This window comes from Haliotis asinina, chromosome 1 (genome assembly GCF_037392515.1).
Source record: "Haliotis asinina isolate JCU_RB_2024 chromosome 1, JCU_Hal_asi_v2, whole genome shotgun sequence".
NCBI classification, from domain to species: domain Eukaryota; kingdom Metazoa; phylum Mollusca; class Gastropoda; order Lepetellida; family Haliotidae; genus Haliotis; species Haliotis asinina.
In genome coordinates, this window is record NC_090280.1 from 78,716,765 (window position 1) to 78,726,571 (window position 9,807).

The following is a 9,807-nucleotide window of genomic DNA, read 5'->3' on the forward strand; positions in this document are numbered from 1 at the left end:
CAGTGGTGTTAAATTAAGCTCAACAAGTTATCGTTCGGATGTGCATTACTGCATGACAAAATTCTTGAAAAATGTAAAAGATGTCAAAAAATAGGGAGCCTCACCAGGGCAATACTGATCCAGCTATTTTTTTATGTTTTTTTCTATAACAGCATGATGTTTGCGTCCGGTTTACAAGAATACAAACAGCTGTGCACAGCTTGTGAGACTGGCGTGTTTATTACCACTTTATGCATTAAACAGCCTGAAAGTACAATTAAATAAATAATGTATGTACATATTCAAATCACTCATCAAATGTATAGAATTCATCTGATCAAATACGTCTGAACTATGCCACAAGTTACAATGTTACATAACATCGATACAAATAGACAATGATCATAAAAGCTATAAGTGTCTTTAGGAAATATTATAATAAATACATCTATGATGTACATATATAGTATTCCCAGAAATTATTGAGAATCATGTTGCGTCATGTAACTCATTACGTTTATTAACTTACATACCAGGTTGCTTATGCCCAAGCTGATATATCAGGATATCCGTGTGAGTGACCACAGATCTGCATGACAAGTAATTATGTATGCAAAGAGCGTGTATACAAGTGATATGCTATAAAATGGGGTTTAAAAGTTCAAGTGCAATCCGCCACATAAATCAAACGTGGAACTAAAGATAATATTACATATATGCGTCAATTAACCACACGTAGCAAACATACATGCACACATGCATTTAAACATACATTCATGCATTCAATCGAACCAGCGATTACTTTTATATGTTTCCTGAGATTTAGAAAAATAAGTTTAGCCTTTCATTCAATACTTAAACATTTCATATATTTGCTATAACAGTGAGCTGACAGCTCATTTATTATGCATATTAATACGGTATGTTATATTCCAAGTATATCAAGTCGGAATTACGTGCTACCATAAGTCACATTTCTGATTATAATAAACAAGACATTATCCATATATAGAATATTTTATACAATATAGACCAACCTTAAATCATCATAAACTTCCCACAGCCATATCTATGTGTTGCCTTCAACCAAACAAAAGAACACGTGAGTGTAAAATCTGAACTTTGTTTTTAAGCAGTGGTCAGCTTGGCCTATCAGTGAACAATAGAAATGACTTGAGAGTTGGGGCAAAGATTCTCGAAAGCATGCGGTGTTTAAATTAGTGGAGGTTAGACTAGCTATATATAGTGCTATAAGGCATACTATGCAGAACTATGGACTCAGAGTAAACATTACTAAGATTAATATTATTATAGGTGTTCTCAATATTTAATAGAGTAAGTTATTAAATGTAAACAGTGCGAGTCACCTCGATACTTAATATGATCTTACTAAGAACTATATACAAATATATTATAAACATTTGAGTCTGCCACATGTCCACATAATATCTGTCAACTCAAGGAAACTGGTTTGATATGTACCAGCCTCACGATCCCCATTTTATTTGACTTTTCTCCTTTGTACACTCAAAAAAGCAAATTCTGCAATAAATGCATCACAAACTTCAAGAACAAAATATTCACGAAACATTTTGTGTGTTTGGGGTAGGACGAAATCCGCTAAAATCAAACTCATATACTAGTATATAAGTGCACAAAGAGCAATTTGAAAGTACAATCGCTTGTTAAAAGGACTCCCCCACCTCTGCTTACAGAAAGAGCTCGTTTTGTAGAAACTACCCACCCCCTTCCAGATGACTTCATCATAAGGACATAACTTATTCTAATGGGTTCACTATTTATTTATGATGCCATGGGTTTAAGCTAAATACTGAATGCCACATAAGTGTCAGCTCTCAATATATTGTATACCGTGTCACCTTGAATATCTGGACACAATGTTTGTGGAACATCAAAGTGGGTGTGTCCTTAGAAACAGCCCCTGTCTAAATTTACAGCAAGCACTCCAAATCTTTGCTGTTGATTATGACGGGAATACTTTCAATACCATTCCCAAAATATTGTATATGTTATTTTCTGAGGACATACCATTATCCAAGAGGTACCAAATGACGTAACGTTTTCATTTTCTGTAATTATTTTACAAATATTATACGAACCAATATGATGAGATGACTCAAATCTCGTGAACCACATAACCCACATAAGTGATACTTTTGTTATGGCTCTGCTAATGGTCCCTTCACAATAAAATGGAATATGGTTAGGCTCACCATTTTGGTTTGTTTTTTATTGTTTGGGATTTATTTGTTATGTTTTTGTTTTCGTTGTTTTATTTTTGTTTTTGTTTTGTTTTTTGTTTTGTTTGACATCCCCTGCTAAAGTAATCCACCGTGAAACGATGTAAATAACTTTAGTGAACGTTGGGGTAGTTGTGGTGGATTTATACTTTTGAATAACTGCTGCCTGGAATAATGTGGCAGCATGCAGGGTGAGATAGTTCAAATGTTTCTGTCTCTCCCTTCCTCGCTCCACTGTGTTATTGTTTGAATAGTGATAAAAGCGACGTAAAACTAAATTCACTCACTCTGTGTATCCATCATTATTTAAATTATATGTTAAGAGTATGATGAGTATGTACATTTGCCTTCGTAGCTTAAGGCCGCCCTTAGCAATACCCCATCTGTACATTTTTTTCAAGAAACAACTACTTCAGAGTTTAGAGAAATTGAGATGATTCACAAAGTTTAATTAATATGATTTGGATCCTGCTAGTTATAACATAAGGATCAGAGGTTGGGGTTTCAAGTATGAAGAACGTATAGAGATGAGTCATCATCACTTTTGCAAACAGATTTTAGGAGTAAGTAAAATATGTAACACAGCTGTTTTAGGTGATGATATCCTTGAGTGAAATTTATGTGAAAAAAATGGGTTTAAAGTACTGTATATGCCAGACGTCCGAAACAATGCTATGAAATGCCTGTCTCATCAGATACCCCTGGCAGGAAAACCCGGGCTTCCAACATCAGGAATTTACTATTTTCGACTCGAACTTGACTTGCACAAAGAGTAGGATGTGTTCAGACGTTTTCAACCGCATCTACTCAACGACTTGAATATATATAGTTACAGAACTGGCATTCTTACATCAACGATAATAACAAGTTTCAGTTTCATTGTCAACGTTTGCGGCCACCTAAAAAATATTTGTTAAATGTCAAGAATATTTGATGAAATATAAATGTAAAGTGCGATGCGGAAACCATAATTTGAGGAATGAAACATCAAGATAGAGTAACATACCGAAGGGGGAGCTGAGAGAGCTATTTGGCAAATTGTCACTGAGACGTTTTGTACATCGATATAATTTTCTGATTGGTGGTTTGGTTTGTTAGCTGAGATTGTCGTTGGTTGTATCTTCAAAGGGGAATTAGGGAAGGATAACAAAAAATTGTTGTTAAAAGACGTTTCGGGGTATGTTTTATCACCGCTATTCAGTGATGAACCCAAGCATAAGGGTCATATATAGATTTAGAGGGGGCGGTTATCCAGTAAAATATGGATTTGGAAGGGATTAGGATCTTTGATGAGTTGGTAGAATGCATGACTTGTGTAATAACATTTCTTTTCGGTTGGTTGATGGCTTGTTTCTTTTGATGTAAATGGCTCCTTGGAGTTTCCTGAGTTTAAAGTCTTGGAGGTTGGTGTTTAGGGTTTGGATTCTGTTCCACTCGGCACTGTGGTCGAGATTGTCTTTGATTGATCCGATAGGGCCGATTTTGAGTCAATTTTACACACTGATGCTCTTTGATTCGGGTTTTGAAAGGACTTGATTTTTCACCTACTTAGGTCTGCCCACAATCACATGGTAAAGTGTGGTTATTGTTTCTTCCTTGTTGGTGGTTTGTCAGTCGCTTTGTTGGCATTAATGATGCTGTTGTTTCTTTTGAATTCGCATCTACATCTTCAACAGGGTTAAAATATTGTAAAATCATTGTCCTCCGTAATTCCAAAATCAATTAAAGTAATTTTAAACATACTCCCATTTCTAATTGCAGCACATATATATATATATATATATATATATATATATATATATGTGTGTGTTTGTGTGTGTGTGTGTGTGTGTGTGTGTGTGTGTGTGTGTGTGTACTATTTCAAATTTATGACAAAATTGCAAGTATAGCTAAGGGGATGGTGTAAATACAGCTAGCAAGAGACAAAAGTACTGTTTGTCCTAATGGTCAAAAGAATGGTGGTCTACTCTCATTGGTTGGAAGTCTGTTTATTGTCTTGTCATGTAAAATTATAATGTTTTATATTTGATTACTCGTTTTAAATTTGAATCTGTGATAATATAGATGTTATACTGTCCTTCCTTGGCAGATTTAATAATTAATAATGTCTTGTCATGTAAAGTTATAATGTTTTATATTTGATTACTTGTTTTACATTTGAATCTGTGATAATATAAATGTTATACTGTCCTTCGTTGGCAGATTTGATAATTCACCTTTAATTAGTGTAGTTCTGTTACTTATTGTAGTCACGATATGTCTGGAATCTTGTTCACTCTGTTCTGGTGTTCCGTGCCGTTGTGTTGCTAAAATATCGCGAAGAACGGCATAAGACCACACTCACTCACTCACACATTTTGAGAACGAATCGAAACACACATGCCCGTTCTATAAAATTTGTCAGATGACATGAACTATATGCACAGTATTAAATTGTACGTGACAAATTGTTGTCGTAATATGCATTACTGCATGAGACAGTTCATGAAAAAATATGTAAAAAATAAAGTCAAACGATGTATTTAATTTTAATAAAAGTAGCGGTAATTATGGTGGATTCATAGTTCTAAATAATTGTTGCCTGGAGCAACGTGACAGCTTGCACCTGGGTAGTTTAAGTCCATTACACGACAAACAAGCAATAGCGGTATCAGGACAGAACAAAAGGACGCTCGGACAGTTCAGATAGCACCTGCACGCCAAGAAAAGAAAATTACACGGTAAGCGGTTCAACCTAAAATTTAGGAGTTAGTGTTCTCATTACTTTGACAAAATACGGTACAAGTGAATATAATCATGGTGAAGAACTCCATCCTGTATCTCCAAACGACGCATAGGTACAATATGTGAAGCCCATTTCTAATGTCCCCTCGTTTTGATATTGCTGGAATACTACACGCGGTGTAAACAAATCGCTGTCGCTCTCCCTTTGTCTCAATAATCATTTTAATTATGTTTTAACAGAATGTTGAATATGTGCATATGTGTTTGTTGCTTAAGGTCGTGCTCAGCAGTATCCCAGCTGTAACCATTACAGTAGATAACTCTTTCAAAGTTTCAAAAATATTAGAATGATTCACAAATTTTGATCAATATGTTTTCTATAATTGTAATATATGTATTTTTATGATTGGTCGAATGCATTTAATAACTGAAATTGTTTGCTGTTTTAACAATATAATATAATTTCTTTATGTGCCCTTGAACTATACATCTGGTATCGTCATTCCAATTTATAAAAGTTAAACGTGGGGCGATTGTGAGCTTTTCTGCTCTCACACAAGTATCAGATATTACACCGACAGAAATTCTACAACATATGCTGGCTTTTTAGATAATGAAAATAGCATTCGACAGAATATGGCACGGTGGTCTATTCAAGTTAAGCTTTTGTATCTTATAAGGGTGAAAACTCTGACAAATACCTTGTTAGGCAAGGTGTTGGTCAAGGCGGAGTTATGTCGTCATGGTTATTCCTAGTGTTTATCAGTCACTTGATTTCCTCTTTGAGACAGGCTAGTAATGACCGACTAACACGACAAAAAGATTTCAAATGTTTCTCAATATTGTACATGCGTGTACCAAAACCAGCACTTAACTTACAATCCTGGAAAAAGGACATTCACCATTTTAATAGAAGTCAAAATGTTGAAACTGTAAACACCCTTGGCAGTGAAACATGAAGCAAGCTTCTTACTTCATTTATACAAGTCCAGAATTGCTGTCAGAACGCGTTACAGAATGTTAATTCACTTAAATGCTTGGGGCTAAATAGACCACCTACATCCAGCTACCAGTGTTGGCAAAGAATGATTCTGAAAAACAGGATGTTTACATGACAGGTTTTTAATTGCCTGGAGGCAAGAAAGTGAATCTGAATAGATAATATACTGTTTATGTCTAGGATGGCTTTCAATATATTTAAGAGCCATTAATATAGCGTTTGCTTCCGCTGTGAAAATAAAACTATTATCCGGTAATCTGAAAGATATTGTTCTGGATCCAATGACAGTGGCACAAGCCACTGCGCCACCATCCTTGGACCCATCTGTAAATAAAGATTTGTATGTATTATAGTTACTTTTTAATTGATTATATTCTTCTTTATATTGTAATTCATTTGTTTGTGATTTTTTAAACCTCATCAGTGTTAGGTCAACTTCGGGTGTAACTAACTGCCAAGGTGGAGACGAAAGTAGACGGGGAGGAGATATATTGGCTAGCTCAATGCCCCAACCAGTCAGAAAAGGTTTCACTCTAAGTCCCAGAGGCGGAACAAGAGAAGACTTTTTATTGTATAGATCATCAAAAAAGAGGGGCACCCGTGGCGAGCCACCTCCTCGTGGTGGGTGCTGGGTAATGCGAAGAGCTCGCCGACACCCCCGTTGTGGACCCGGGGGGATATTTGGTCCACCAACCCGTTTGCCGTGGGTTGCGGCCCTGTGTCGGTGGAGGAAGGGATCCTGGTGGTTGAGGGCAACAGGAGCCTGTAATCGTGTTCCTGTTGCCTAACACACCACTTTGGCCCTGACTTCACCTAGACGGGAGGTTGAATGGGCCCGATTCAATCAATCGGCTGGTCACGCCAAGTCCTGTGCTTAAGTGATTGTTATTATTGCACCTTTTATACTATTGGGTCTTGGTTATTTGAAAATTTCAATACACAATTTATCATTGTCTCGTTGCCTAGAGTCCTATGCCAGAAGGCGGTGGCTCACGGGCCAATCTGGTTATATAGACCGCTGAATTACGTGTTCTGAAGAACTGTGTCATGGATTGAACCAGTCTGACACTTTTTCTCTAAGATATCATGGCTTTTCATGTCTATGTATTCTGGAGTATGACACCTTTGTAACCCTGGTGTTGCAGGCTGGCTTTCCCTGCATCACCGTCCTTGTTGACACTCGATGGCGGGTGGGGAGCAAGGGTGTTGAATCCTATTCTACCACCATGGCAAAACACGCACAATCTGGTTCATCCAAAAATTACAAAAGGCGACATGTAGATTGTGTTTCATCTGATGAGGAAGCAATTTCTACCAATAGTACTTCATGGCCTCGGTTTATTGTTATCACTTCTGCTGATGGTAACCCGATGAAATTGAATCCGTTTGCCATTTCCAAAGGTATTGAAAGTCGTGAAAAATGTTACACGCCTTCGAAATGGTTCACTCTTAGTTGAATGCACACGAAGGCAACAATCCGTTAATCTGCTGGGGTTACAACAATTTGTCAATATCAAGGTAGTTGTCTCAGTACACAAAACTCTCAACTCCTGTCAAGGTATCATTAGAGATTATGGCCGTGTTCTCTCTGACATGGACGAAAGTGAGATTGTTGCCGAACTTAAAGACCAAGGCGTTACAGCTGTCAAGCGTTTCACCAAAAAACAAAATGATAAAATATTCAAAACAAACACATGTTTGTTCACCTTTGCTCTTCAAGAAATTCCAAAATCAATCAAGGCTGGATACTTCAACATTGGGGTGGAGGTATACATACCAAACCCGCTCCGATGTTTTCAGTGTCAGAAATTTGGTCATGGTGCAAACTTCTGCACTCGTAATACTGTGTGTGTTCGTTGTGCTGGCGCTCATGAGAGCTCAGATTGCACTAGTGACACCACCAAATGTGCAAACTGTGCTAATGACCATACTGCTTCATCCAAAATCTGCCCTCGATATGTTCATGAATCTAACATTCTCAAAATAAAGTATACTCAAAATATTTCTTACCAAGAAGCAAAAAAATTGGTTCAGCATCCTTCCATACTTACGTCTGCCAAAACGTATTCTGCTACTGTTTCATCTGTAGCTCCTGCTCCAGTTAACAAAGTTCTTACTGCTTCGAAAAGTTGTCAAACAACCATATCATGGGTGAAAGACGAGCAGCTTACATTTGGTGATACTACTCACAGTCACTCTGCTTCACAGACCAAGATGACTCAATCTGATATAGAACCAGAAATAGAAAGTGAAATTATTCAGGATAATGTCCAATTTACACAAAAGGAAAAGAAACACATGAGACGATCCAGGGGCCTACAAAATTTGAAGGTTCCTTCTTCCTCATCCCCAGTTGAGGTTCATAACTCATATGGGCTTCTTGATATGGAGGCTCTCCCTTCCCCTCAAGTACATGGGAGTGGACCTCCACCCCGGTCTAGATCACCAATCGAGCCACCATGAATAGCTCCTGTAACATTATTCAATGGAACTGTAGAGGACTTAGGAATAATCTAAATGACTTACAGTTATTAATACAAGACATAAGTCCATCAGCATTTTGTCTCCAAGAAACGTATCTGAAGAGTGCCGATCACTTGGATGTTCGGCAGTATAATTCATATCATTTCTTTTCGCCTCCAGGTGTTAAAACATCAGTCTTTGTGAAACAAGGTGTCATCCATAGCCGAGTTCCACTAAATACTCCACTTCAAGCTGTTGCTGTGCGTATAACATTACACATTGTCTTTACTTTGTGTTCTCTTTATATTCCACCATCTTCTAATCTCCATCAAACCGATCTTCAGGCACTGTATGATCAACTTCCTAAGCCGTGTATCATAATGGGCGACCTTAATGGACATAACCCGCTCTGGGGAAGTGCTAATACAAACAATAAAGGGAAGACATTGGAAGAATTCATTTCACAGAATGATTTATGCATTTTCAATGACAATTCTAAAACCTATTTACACCCAGGGACAGGAACCTATTCGTCTCTTGATCTATCTGTTTCTGATTCCACTCTACTTTCCGAATTCGAATGGTCAGTCCATGGTGACCTCTGTGGCAGTGACCATTTCCCCACTATATTACGCTCGGTTGTACCAGCTGATAACCCTCCTTCAACACGATGGAATTTTTCGAAGGCAAACTGGTCCTTATTTGAAAAAGAAACATCAAACAAATTAACGCATGCTCTTCTACTTAATGTTTCAGATCCGATAAAATGTTTCTCTGAAGTACTGCATGGCATAGCTGATGCATGTATTCCTAGGTCCTCTGCAAACCCTCACATTCGTAAACCATGGTTTGACGATGATTGCAAACAAGCAAGGAAGGCAAGGAAAAAGGCCGAGCGTTATTTCCGTCGCCATCCTATGGTACATAATTTTGATACCTTTAAAATTGTAAATTTTAAAAAAAATTGTAAAATTGTAAAAAAAGCGAGGCGTACATTTAAACAACACAAACGCCAATCATGGCGCAATTTTGTCTCCAGGATAAATTCACGAACGCCTATATCCAAAGTATGGAATATGATTCAGAAGATAAAGGGCAAAGGGTCTAACTCTAGCGTCCATCACCTTAAAGATGGGGATCACCTTTTAACAGTTACGTCAGATATTGCAAATAAACTTGGGGAAACTCTTGCTAAACATTCTTCCTCGTCTAATTACGATCCTAAATTTATAAGATATCAAAAGGAACAAGAAAAGAAAACTGTCAGCTTTACTTCAGATAATGGAGAAGATTACAATGAGTTGTTTTCCATCCACGAACTTCATACTGCACTCAGTCAAGCTCATGATACTGCTACGGGTGCGGATAATATCCATTATC